The sequence below is a fragment of the Chiloscyllium punctatum genome, chromosome 20, assembly GCF_047496795.1.
Source record: "Chiloscyllium punctatum isolate Juve2018m chromosome 20, sChiPun1.3, whole genome shotgun sequence".
NCBI classification, from domain to species: Eukaryota; Metazoa; Chordata; class Chondrichthyes; order Orectolobiformes; family Hemiscylliidae; genus Chiloscyllium; species Chiloscyllium punctatum.
The window spans coordinates 37,286,168-37,299,242 of record NC_092758.1 but is presented as its reverse complement, the minus strand read 5'-3'; the positions used below and the strand labels follow the sequence as shown (position 1 = coordinate 37,299,242).

Genomic DNA, 13,075 nt, shown 5'->3' with positions numbered 1-13,075 from the left:
AGATCTTCAGTTTATCACAGGTATCATTCTATTAGCATTCTTATTCTGCCAGCAAGAATGGGTGAGAACATCACCACAACCAGAGTCTGGGCTACTAAATTTGGCACATTACAATTTAACAGCAATTACTGCTGAATTCCAGCTGGAATAGCCGTTTGAATTAGAGTAGCTATAAGGGGAAAACATGAAAGTGCTTACCACCAATTGGGTTAGCAGAGAAGAAGGAGAGGCCTAACATTTTTGTATGTGGCCCAGAGCAGTCATGCTGCTCCTTCTCACCCACACTGAAACTGAAAATAAATTAAACATAGACATTAACCTCTTTTGGTCGTGAATCTAGATTCCAGTGGTTTTGAATTGATTGAAAACCACCATTGCTTCTCCAGTCAGGTCTGAATGTAATAATAGTCAGGCACTCAATAACTCCTTTATAGCTCAATCTGCAGGTTGAAAGAAAGAGCACGCTTACTTTGTGCAGGAATTGCTGCTCCCTGCAATATATAGGAAGCCAGTGGGTAAGTCCCTCATTTCAATATTCTTCTTATATTGTTGGAAAATAAATTCTTCCCTTTTGGACTTTTATAATAATTTTGGTACAAATATAGCTGATTTATGTGGCACATTTACCTTGAATTTCATGGTGTGATTATGGTACCTTTGCATGGTGATGTAAATGTTACTGAACTCCTCCATCAATGGTCCTTGGGTTAGCTAAATAAAAAGTGTGGTCAGAATATTGTAATGAAATGTGAATTACCTTTTTTGCTGAAAATATACAATTTTGGTATATAATTAGTGCACTAATTAGCTAGTTATGCTGGTTCACCATAAGTGGGGAACAGTCGAATATAGCCAAGGCTAAAAGTATATGTTATAAAACAGGTCCTTGTTCCATTCTTGCCAGGAAACCTGAATCAGCCATGTTAGAACATTGTAGGAATGTTGGAATACAAAGTACAGGTCTGTGCTTTACATTAAGCATAGCATGGGAGAGGTGAGATATATTCCTCCTCTGTATTGACTGAATGTTTTTATTGGTTCTGCTGTGTATCAAGCTAGACAGCAATTCAAGCAACTCTAAATTAAAAATTCTTTGCTTTCAAGCTTCTGAAGGTCAGTTTGTCAGAGAAAGTTTCTAGTGATGGGGGAAGGAGGGAAATGTCTATCAAGGCTTGGAATTCTTTCAAGGGCTACAGCCAAGTGCATGAAAAAAATGTCAGAAACACTGCAGGAAGCTTAAAATAGAATGTGCTTCAGCATTCAGATGTCAGGCTGCCAAATACTTGCAAAGTGCTGAGTAGATTATTTTTGCCTGAGCTTGTTTAAATTAAATTTATACTCACAATAGACTTTTATTTGATATTTAAACAGAATGCTGAGATGGAATAGAATGAGTTCTAATAGGGATGCTACAATGAGCACATGCTTTACAACACTTTACCTCTCAAAATTGCCCTGATCCGAGGTGGGGAATTTTAAATTCAAAAAGCAAGTAGGTTTGCGCGTGACAGACAGCTGGTTAAAAAGAATAAACTTGACTTTGTATTGGGAAACTGGCTGCAAAATGCCAGCTTCAATCTTCTAACTTCAGTGTATTAGGGTGCATGCAAGTAAAGAGTCTTTGGAGACTGAATGTCAATTTAAATATGATGAAAGGAAATTAGCAGCTAGTTGTTTTGACTTTGACTCTGAATGCACAGGTTTCCTGAAACTTATTGGTGAAAACAAAGTAAAAGGACAGCAAGAATTAGTATTGCTAAACAAATGACTGGAAAAAACCCCTCCCAGTAAGGGAGTACTCAAACATCACACCTGAGCCCTAATGTAAGTGAATGACTTTTCCTCGCATGACTTGCTCTGATCATGTATCTTCACTTTTTAAGAGGTGATTTCTATTATATTAGAAGTAATTTCTACTACCTTGAATTGCTTGTATCTATCTAAACTTTCCATCTGTGGTAGCAACTGTTTAGTATGGGAGCTCATCTTGGAGCTCAGATCCTCATGATGATGAACAAAATGAGCAATAACAGAAAGAGTAGGGTTGGCAGTAGCCTTTTCCCAGACTGACCATTCCACAAGACAGAGGGGATAAACACAGATGAATACCCACCGATGTCGTTTATTAATGCAGAATTAGTTTTCTGGACGCACTGAAGCATCAGTGGTCCAGGAGACTAAGGGATCTAGTCCAGTGTTCACGGGTATTTTCAACTTCCTGGAAGAAGAGCTTCTGATTGTGGGTTTTACAGAGGCATCGCTGCCTTTAATGTGTTAATATCAATCAACAAATTGCAGAGCCTGCGACTCCAGTATTTGAACGAAGATCAAGCCACCAGCGTTGTTAAAAGTGACGCCATATGAACTTTGTGGGACAGCAGGCAGAAATGCCACATTGGGCATACTTCTGGTACCCGCCTATCCCATTGGCTAGAAATTGTAAAATCGAACCGAGTGTTATGAGCAAGGTGGCCAAGCCCTTGACCACCCTGCCTTCCAGGTCAAGTCAAAAGTCAAGTCAAGAGTAGCTTTAGTTTTCATTCCTACCATATACAACAGACACAATAAAATCCAGTCAGCATTCCTCCAGGACCAAGGTGCTACATGGACAACATAAATTACACGAGAATACAGTCAGACTCAGAGCAGCATAAAATACATAACAAAAGCACAAAACATGCAAGGCAGCACAATAATTTCTGACAAGACAAGACAATAGGACAGTGGTAGACAATTACAATATAAAACTGAATGATCATTAATAAAACATTGTTTTAGTAGCAGTTTGAAAAATCACACAAAGAATTGCAGATGGATTAGAGAGTGATCATACAGTGGTAAGGAGCTTGGGGGAAGAAATTGTTGCAAAGTTTGGTCATGAGAGACTGAATGCTCCACTACCTTCTGCTTGAAGAGTTTGAATGAAGGAGGTGTGGGGTCATCCACAAGCTATTAGCCTTGAGGATGCAGCATGTGGTGAAACTGTCTGTGATGGAGGGAAGAGAGACCCCGATGATCTTCTCAGCTGTCTTCACTATCCATTAATAGGTTCTTACGTTCCAAGATAGTGCAATTCCTGAACCAGGTAGTGATGCAGCTACTCAGTGTACTCTCAATGAACCTTCTGTAGAATGTGCAACTCACCCACAATATCCTTGCACTGGAAAGGCTTCAGACAGCTACTACAAGGAAGTGATCCACAGAGCACTTTTTTTGAGAATATCCCTTCATGGGAAATGAGGCCTTAGTAGTTTCCACTAAAACATCTGTACCAATTGAGGGTGGATGTTGAAACTGTTATTTATGGAGTCATAGAGATGTACAGCATGAAAACAGACCCTTCGGTCCAACCTGTCCATGCCGACCAGATATCCCAACCCAATCTAGTCCCACCTGCCAGCACCTGGCCCATATCCATCCAAACACTTCCTATTCGTATACCCATCCAAATGCCTCTTAAAGGTTGCAATTGTACTAGCCTCCACCACATCCTCTGGCAGCTCATTCCATACATGCACCACCCGCTGCGTGAAAAAGTTGCCCCTTAGGTCTCTTTTATATCTTTTCCCTCTCACCCTAAACCTATGCCCTCTAGTTCTGGACTCCCTGACCCTAGGGAAAAGACTTTGTCTATTTATCCTATCCATGCCCCTCATAATTTTGTAAACCTCTATAAGGTCATCCCTCAGCCTCCGATGCTCCAGGGAAAACGGCCCCAGCCTGTTCAGCCTCTCTCTGTAGCTCAAATCCTCCAACCCTGGCAATATCCTTGTAGATCTTTTCTGAACCCTTTCAAGTTTCACAACAACTTTCCAACAGGAAGGAGACCAGAATTGCACACAATATTCCAATAACTGCACACACACTTGTTACTCTGCATTCAGCCTGGAGGGCCGAGACTTCATATTCTTCATAATTCCAGAATGAACAGAAATCAGAAGTGACCTTCCCCTCTCCCCATTTCCTTAGAGTTTCACAGAACGCTTTGAAATATTACAGATAGCCCCCACTCGCTTTCCCTAACCACCACCCCTGAGAAATCCTGAGCACTGTGCGTGCTTCCTCTCACAAACAGAAGCAGCAGTACACAATCACAAATAAGCAAATATTTCTGTTTGGAAAACTTGCATTTTGCTCAGACATGGGGGCAACTTCATGATTTATGCATGAACAGTTTATTTATACATTAATCATTCATTGAGAATTGGGAAAAGAAAACACAAAGTAAATGTTGTTCACAACCTTAGTGAGGTTTTCCATGCAGGACTTGGTTGACAGCTAATAGTTGTACACCATTAAGTTTCTTATATAATTGCTTGAAAAGAAGGAAAGACCTTGCACCTTTCAACACCACAGCACATGCCAGAGAACTTCATAACCAGTGAAATGCTTTGGAAGTGCAGTCACTCCTACAGTCTATTATGAGGGCCCATTCCACGAACAAGTTGGGAGTAAGTATAGACAGAGGGTTGGATTTCTTACCTTGCTGGTCAAACAGTATCTCACCAACTTTAAATTAGGCTGTCCCACAGTGATACTATGCTGACATTGTACTTAATGAGGTAAAAGTTGGACTTTCCACCCTCAGAAACAGAACATCCCACCGTTGAATGCTGATGGTCAATTGGTCAATTGGCTGACAGCTCTTGTAATCCCACCATTCAGTGGTGGACACTGTTGGACTTCTAACGATTCCTGAGAAGAACTAAATATCGATACTGGAGTTGAGTGCTGGCATTTTGATCAGGCTCTGAGGGAGATGATGTGTCAGGAATAGAGTATTGGGTTATAGACAGAGTGAGGGGCCATATTTGTGTTATACGGCTAATGGACAACAGAATATAAGCCCCAAATGGAAAACCCAAGAAAACTAATAAATGAAACATATTCATTCAACTTGGCTTGTATACTTCAAGATACATGACCAATAAATTCATTTTCAAGTATCACTGTTTATTTCAGTTATTTTTTACTTTTGGCACCAAATCTATTCTGCTACTATCCCCTTACAACCCACAGTTAGTCTGTTCAGTGAAACCTGCTGGATTGGTCATCTACCTTCCAACTGCTCCCACCCATGCATCATAGCGGTGGAGATAGAATGGGGTCCTTAACGGGTCAGTAATGGTCACTTCAGAGCCTCGAAAGGCCAAAGGGTAGATAAGCTGTTTTATGGTTTATATGCTTCTCACACACTGCAGGAGAGGTCAGGGTTGACCGACAAGTTACTTAATTTTACAAATTTATCACATTCTTAAATATGCTGTGGGAGACAAAAATCTGTGATTTCATAAGTATGGAATTTGAAGCTAATTGAATTGTTTACTAAGAATTGCTAATAGAGTAAAGCACCGATGTTAATGAAACAAACACAGATAATGCTGAAGAAACTTAGCAGATCTGTTAGCAGCTGAGGAGAGAAAAAAACAAGAGTTAATATTGAGTCTAGTATAACTTTTCTACAGAACTGAAAAATGTTGTAAAAAGTTTTTGGAAGTTGTCATAGTCTCTGTCAAAAAAGAACATTTTTCAACATCTTTTAGTTCTGACAAAGGATCACTGAACTCAAAATATTAACTCTGTTTTACTCTCCTCAGATGCTGCCAGACCGATTGAGATTCTCCAGGACTCATGGCGTTTGTTTCCAACATCAGCAGCATTTTGCCTTTCTGCCAAAATTAATGAGACTTGTTAAATAACTATTACCAAATTAAAATCAAGCACCAAACTTTTAAGATCTACAAAGGTCAAAGACTATGGAAATTGTAGACAGACAGACAAACCACTAAATCCATCAAACCAGCTCCCCCTGCAGAATGTCTCTCATCTACAATAAACTGTAAGCAATTATTTTGAGTGCCCAGGGAATGTTTATTTATTTTCAAAGGTTATCTTTTCAATCCCATTGCCATCTATCCTCCTACCTCCAACACAATTCTATTTTTATGCTCAAGTGTCATTATTAATGCACCAGTCTTGACAGTAAATCTCCAATTTTGCATCCTTAGCAGAATCTCCACTTTTCAACTCTGTCCTTGTGTTCTTTAGATAAACATCACTCTCTCCAACGTCGAAGCCATTCAAATGGTTCATCATCATCTCATCTCTACAAGTACAACATAAATCCATAAAGAAGAACATATAGAAGTTTTTGAACAAATCATTCAATAGCCCCATTATGAACTTGCTCATAAAGCTTAAAGCCTGCTGTGTGAGTATTATCAGTGATGTTATCAGCCCATTGATAATTACAAAGGGAAGCTGCTTTGGAGTTTATGAATAACTTAATGCCAGATGTATTATTTCACTGTAAACTGGGGACATCAATTAAAGGATTAATAAAGATTTGAAGTTTACTTAGCAAGAGTTCAAAAGTTCACACAGGATATACTAACCACATACTGACAGATTTATCTTTACTGGAAAATATTAATAATCTGGTCCTTAAGTTTTCCAATCAGTAAGACAGCAAAGATTGGGCTGAGTCGGATGGTGGGTGTTTGTAGTGAATAGTGGATTGCGGTGAGGTTTTATCCAACAAGAGAATTTCATCAATAAATACAAATTGAGAGCCCATGTCATTTGGATGTATAAACCAACTGGAATGGTTGGCACATCACTGCAGACATTCAATGCACCTCCAAAAAACTTGTGACAACACTCGCCACAAGAAGTGTTCTAGACCTGACCTGTGACATTTTGGAATAGAAGAAATCTGTCATTCTGCCTTGGACTGTCATTGATTATTTTTGCTCTACTGTCATGTCTACCTTAACAAAGGCTGTATGATAAGGTGATGAGTTGTGGGAGCGGTTCTAAGATCAATTTAAACCACTGAGCGAACAGACATTGGAGATTGCACGAAACAATCCTAAAAGTCCTGGTGCAGAGAGAATACTTTAAAAAGTGTACTAAAACAGAGTGGAAAAAGTGAGGTCTGCAGATGCTGGAGATCAGAGCTGAAAAATGTGTTGCTGGAAAAGTGCAGCAGGTCAGGCAGCATCCAAGGAGCAGGAGAATCGACGTTTCGGGCATAAGCCCTTCTTCAGGAATGAGGAGCGTGTGCCAAGCAGGCTAAGATAAACGGTAGGGAGGAGGGACTTGGGGGACGGGCGTTGGGAATGTGATAGGTGGAAGGAGGTTAAGGTGAGGGTGATAGGCCGGAGAGGGGGTGGGGGCGGAGAGGTCGGGAAGAAGATTGCAGGTCAACAAGGCAGTGCTGAGTCCACGGGTTGGGCCTGAGATAAGGTGGGGGGAGGGGAAAGGACGAAGCTGGAGAAATCTGCATTCATCCCTTGTGGTTGGAGGGTTCCTAGGCGGAAGATGAGGCGCTCTTCCTCCAGGCGTCGTGTTGCCATGGTCTGACGAAGGAGGAGGCCTTGGAGGGAAGTGAGGGGGGAGGTGTGGGCGCAGGTTTTGCATTTCTTGCGGTTGTAGGAGAAGGTGCCGGGAGTAGAGGTTGGGTTGGTGGGGAGTGTGGACCTGAAGAGGGAGTCGTGGAGGGAGTGGTCTTTCCGGAACACTGATAGGGGAGGGGAGGGAAATATATCCTTGGTGGTGGGGTCTGTTTGGAAGTGGCGGAAATGACGAAGGATGACACGATGTATCTGGAAGTTGATGGGGTGGTAGGTGAGGACCAGCGGGGTTCGGTCCTGGTGGCAATTGGAGGGGCAGGGTTCAAGGGCGGAGGAGTGGGAAGTGGAGGAGATGCGGTGGAGAGCATCGTCAACGAAATCTGAGGGGAAATTGCAGTCTTTGAAGAAGGAGGCCATCTGGATTGTTCGGAATTGAAATTGGTCCTCCTGGGAGCAGATGCGGCAGAAGCGAAGGAATTGGGAATATGGGATGGCGTTTTTGCAGGGGGCAGGGTGGGAGGAGGTGTAATCTAGGTAGCTGTGGGAGTCGGTCGGTTTATAGTAAATGTCCGTGTTGAGTCGGTCGCCCGAGATAGAAATGCAGAGGTCTAGGAAGGGGAGGGAGGAGTCTGAGATGGTCCAGCTAAATTTGAGGTTGGGGTGGAAGGTGTTAGTAAAGTGGATGAACTGTTCAACCTCCTCGTGGGAGCACGAGGTAGTGCCGAAATAGTCATTGATGTAACGGAGGAAAAGGTGGGGGGTGGTGCCAGTGTAGCTGCAGAAGATGGACTGTTCCACATATCCTACGAAGAGGCAGGCATAGCTGGGGCCCATGTGGGTTCCCATGGCTACTCCTATGGTTTGGAGGAAGTGGGAGGATTGGAAAGAGAAGTTGTTCTCACTCTGAACAACTTTTCTTTCCAATCCTCCCACTTCCTCCAAACCAAAGGAGTAGCCATGGGCACACGCATGGGTCCCAGCTATGCCTGCCTCTTCGTCAGATATGTGGAACAGTCCATCTTCCGCAGCTACACTGACCACACCCCACCTTTTCCTCCGCTACATCGATGACTGTTTCGGCGCTACCTCGTGCTCCCACGAGGAGGTTGGACAGTTCATCCACTTTACTAACACCTTTCACCCTGACCTCAAATTTAGCTGGACCATCTCAGACTCCTCCCTCCCCTTCCTAGACCTCTGCATTTCTATCTCGGGCGACCGACTCAACACGGATATTTACTATAAACCGACCGACTCCCACAGCTACCTAGATTACACCTCCTCCCACCCTGCCTCCTGTAAAAACGCCATCCCATATTCCCAATTCCTTCACCTCTGCCGCATCTGCTCCCAGGAGGACCAATTCCAATACCGAACAATCCAGATGGCCTCCTTCTTCAAAGACCGCGATTTCCCCTCAGACGTGGTTGACGATGCTCTCCACCGCATCTCCTCCACTTCCTGCTCCTCCGCCCTTGAACCCTGCCCCTCCAATCGCCACCAGGACAGAACCCCACTGGTCCTCACCTTCCACCCCACCAACCTCCAGATACATCGGATCACCCTTCGTCATTTCTGCCACCTCCAAAAAGACCCCACCACCAGGGATATATTTCCCGCCCCTCCCCTATCAGTGTTCCGAAAAAAACGCTCCCTCCTCGACTCCCTCGTCAGGTCCACACCCCCCACCAACCCAACCTCCACTCCCGGCACCTTCCCCTGCAACCGCAAGAAATGCAAAACCTGCGGCCACACCTCCCCCCTCACTTCCCTCCAAGGCCCCAAGGGATCCTTCCATATCTGTCACAAATTCACCTGCACCTCCACACACATCATTTACTGCATCCGCTGCACCTGATGTGGCCTCCTCTACGTTGGGGAGACAGGCCGCCGACTTGCGGAATGTTTCAGAGAACACCTCTGGGACACCCGCACCAACCAACCCAACCGCCCCGTGGCTGAGCACTTTAACTCCCCCTCCCACTCTGCCAAGGACATGCAGGTCCTTGGCCTCCTCCTTCGTCAGACCATGGCAACACGACGCCTGGAGGAAGAGCGCCTCATCTTCCGCCTAGGAACCCTCCAACCACAAAGGATGAATGCAGATTTCTCCAGCTTCGTCCTTTCCCCTCCCCCCACCTTATCTCAGGCCCAACCCGTGGACTCAGCACTGCCTTGTTGACCTGCAATCTTCTTCCCGACCTCTCCACTCCCACCCCCTCTCCGGCCTATCACCCTCACCTTAACCTCCTTCCACCTATCGCATTCCCAACGCCCCTCCCCCAAGTCCCTCCTCTCTATCTTTTATCTTAGCCTGCTTGGCACACCCTCCTCATTCCTGAAGAGGGGCTTATGCCCAAAACGTCGATTCTTCTGCTCCTTGGATGCTGCCTGACCTGCTGTGCTTTACTAAAACAGAGTGAAAGGCTTAGCGGGTTTGAGCTATAGGAACATGCTGAATAGACTGGGGCCACCTTCCTTGGAGCATTGAGGCTGAGGGGTGACCTTATAGAGGTTTATAAAATCATAAGGGGCATGGATAGGGTGAATAGCCAAGGTCTTTTTCCCCAATGTAGGGGTGTCCAAAACTAGCAGGCATAGACTTAAGGAGAGAGGAGAAAGATTTAAAGAGAATCTGAGGGGCAATTGTTTCACCAAGAGGGTGGTATGCATATGGAAGAGCTGCCAGAGGAGGTGGTGGAGATGGGTACAATTGCAACTTTTAAAAGGCATCCAATTGGGTACATGAATAGGAAGGGCTTAGAGGGATATGAGCCAAATGCAGGCAAATGGGACTAGATCAGTTCTGATGAGAGGTCACTGGACTAGAAACATTAACGATGATTTCTCTGCACTGAAGATGCCAGACCTCATGAGTTTTTCTAGCAATTTCTGTTTTTGTTTAGGACTAAATCAGTTTTAGGATATATGGTTGGCATGGATGAGTTGTTTCTGTCCTGTATAACTCTAAGTCTCTAATTTAAAAAAAAATCTTACAGTTCAAGTATTATCTCCATAGTGCATAGTTACCACAAGGTGCAGCTAGAAACAAAGCATGCACTAAGAAGAAAACTTGTCACGAGGGAGCAGAGAGACAGAAACATTGTAAATCCAGGTATTTGAAGCAGTTAAGCATTGGGCAATTTAAAGAAATTGAAAATGCCGTTAGACAGCTGAAAAACAACAAGGCCTCTGGAGCAGATGGAGCACTAACTGACATTTGAAACATGGCAAAGACACAGTCCAGGGTCACTGCACAACCTCATAGTCCTCTTCTGGGAAGAGACGTGTGTGTTCTGGTATTTCCGAGATGCTGTGACAATCCTTGTCAACTCGTAGGAGTCCTTGTGAACAACCAAAATCATAAGGATTCATTAAGGAACAACACATCAAGAAGCTTAATTAGGAAAATGTAGAAGCAAAGTGAGGTGTTGGAAAGAGCATATGAATTTTCCAGCAACTCAGCTTCCTGACCCTCATACTGCAGAGTCTGCAAGTCACACTTTGGATTTATCAGGCATCTCAGAACCCAGTGGATGGGAGTGGCAGCAAGTTATCCCCGATCTTGAAGGACATTCTTCTTTTATTTTATATTGTAGAACTTTGCAAATTAGATACAAAATCGCTTCTACTTTTCTTTTCATTTGCAGCTGGAGTAATGTTTTAAACGATTTTGCACAGTGACCCAAATGTATTCCACAAATGCTCTGGCTCCTTATTGCCTCGCCAAACTTTTACATTTCTTTTGCTTTCCAAAAAGTCATGACCCTCCTAGAATCATTTCATTGTTCTTCATTGTTGTTTCTGCCATCAGTTTTATACCATCATTAAATTGAGATCTTGTTTTTGATAACTTCATCCAAGCAGTGTATTTTTTTTAAAAAACAGACCCTTTTCTTCCCAGCAATCTTTCTTCAGCTTGAAAAATTAAACTTTCTGTGTCCTAAATATTGCCTTGTTTTGAAAGGCAAGTTGTTAAAAAATCACTTAAGGTTTAATATTTCCCCATTGCCTATCAATTAAAGGAAAACCAAGTGAGAAATATTGACTAATGAAGGCCAGTTTTGTGAATGCATATGCTGCAGCCATTATGTAAGTGAATGAGAAATGGAGTTGTGTTCCTCCAATATATGAAACAGATGGTGCACTTCCAGCTGCTGAACAACTTCTGCATGAAGGCATCCTGCAGAATATGGAGGAGGTACATGAGACCCAAAGTCTATGAATCTCATCTCCTCTGCATGGTGAGGCTCAGTGTCACCCCAGGCTGAGGATGTTCCAGGATATTGGCTCATGTGGGGCCTATGACCTGTAACTCACTTGGCCTTTCTCATCCAAACTAAATTATCACAATTTTAAAATTATTATTGGGGTAGAAGACCCCTTAAAGTGATGTAGGAATGGGAAACATAGACCCAGGTATTTAAAGAGATAATGGAAATAAAGAATTCTGCACACTTGGTTGAAACTTACTTTTTAGCTCAGTGTCAGTTGTGTTGAATCCTTTGGAAGGATTTAGGCCAGGAAGTCCTAGTGAGTTTATGACAAATTCTATCCCTTTCGCTCAATTTCATCATGCATCATTCTCAGAATAACTCACCACTCAGAGGATATTCTAGCATTTATTGTCCGACCGGGTGTTAGCACCATCTTTCAAAGGTTCTTGTGCACCTAGGCAAGCACCATTAAATCAAAGCTGACTGGCACAGTGCCTGACATTTGCCCCAGGCATGGCAGATAAGGAAAATTGATTGCCCTGTTTTGTCAGCAGGAACCTGCAGGTCCTACAGGACTGGATGATGTATAGTCAAGATGTCCTGTTTCCCTTGTCCAGCAGAGGAGGACACAAAACCAGACCATGGCAAGCTGGTTGGCACCCAGGTCAGTGTTGGCTCAGTCAACTGGAGAGATGCGTAGTAATGTAGAAAGCAAGCCACTAATCTTCTCCACTCTGCCAGCATTAGTGTCACCATCTTGTCTTTGATACCTCACACTCACTGTATCTCTGCCAATGTACCCATCGCCTTCCAAGATGCAAGCTCTACTGCTCTCGGTATTGCCTGCAACATCTTCCTCACTTGCTATCATCAACCCCTACATCACTAATCCTGCATTCCATGTGAGCTGACTACTCACTCACTCGGCCATTTGCCTACCTTTGCCAAAATAATCGCTATGCCACCATTTTAATCTCACACATAACCTGTCTCTCTCTTTCTCTTTCCAAAGGGCAATTAATGATCGACCACATTGCTATGAGTCTGCAGTCACATGTAGGCCATGCCAGGTGAGCATGCCTATTTCTTTCCCTAAAGGACATTAGTGAAACAGTTGAGTTTTTCTGACATTGATAATGATTTCATGGTCATCATTAGACTCTTATTCAAGATTTCTATTGAATTCTAATGTCACCATGTGCCATCATGGGACTTGCATCCCCAGACATTACCTGGGTCTCTGGATTAATAGTCTAGCACCAATAACACGAGGTCAATACCTCCCAGAGAACCAGAACCAGTGCCTCCCCAGCAGGACAACAGTAATATGAGACTGGTATCTCCGGCTAAAGGGGCAAAGTGCAAAAAGGCAAGGTAAGGCAATGCAAAGGTAGAGATGCTATAAATATCCACATAGATCCATAATGGGTGAGCATTATGAATCCATGAGATGAGTGTGTGTCCCTAAGTGCATTGTATCTTTACTATAGCATTACAATGACA

The 13,075-nt window shown here is 43.5% G+C and overlaps 1 long non-coding RNA gene across 1 annotated transcript; it reads left to right on the top strand.

Annotated features, from left to right (window-relative positions):
- Positions 1-845: 845 nt before the first annotated feature.
- Positions 846-12,643, top strand: LOC140492048 (uncharacterized). The gene is made up of 5 exons (XR_011963482.1): positions 846-994; positions 1,701-1,824; positions 6,049-6,211; positions 12,127-12,236; positions 12,585-12,643. It is a non-coding gene; the product is annotated as an uncharacterized lncRNA (long non-coding RNA).
- Positions 12,644-13,075: the final 432 nt, after the last annotated feature.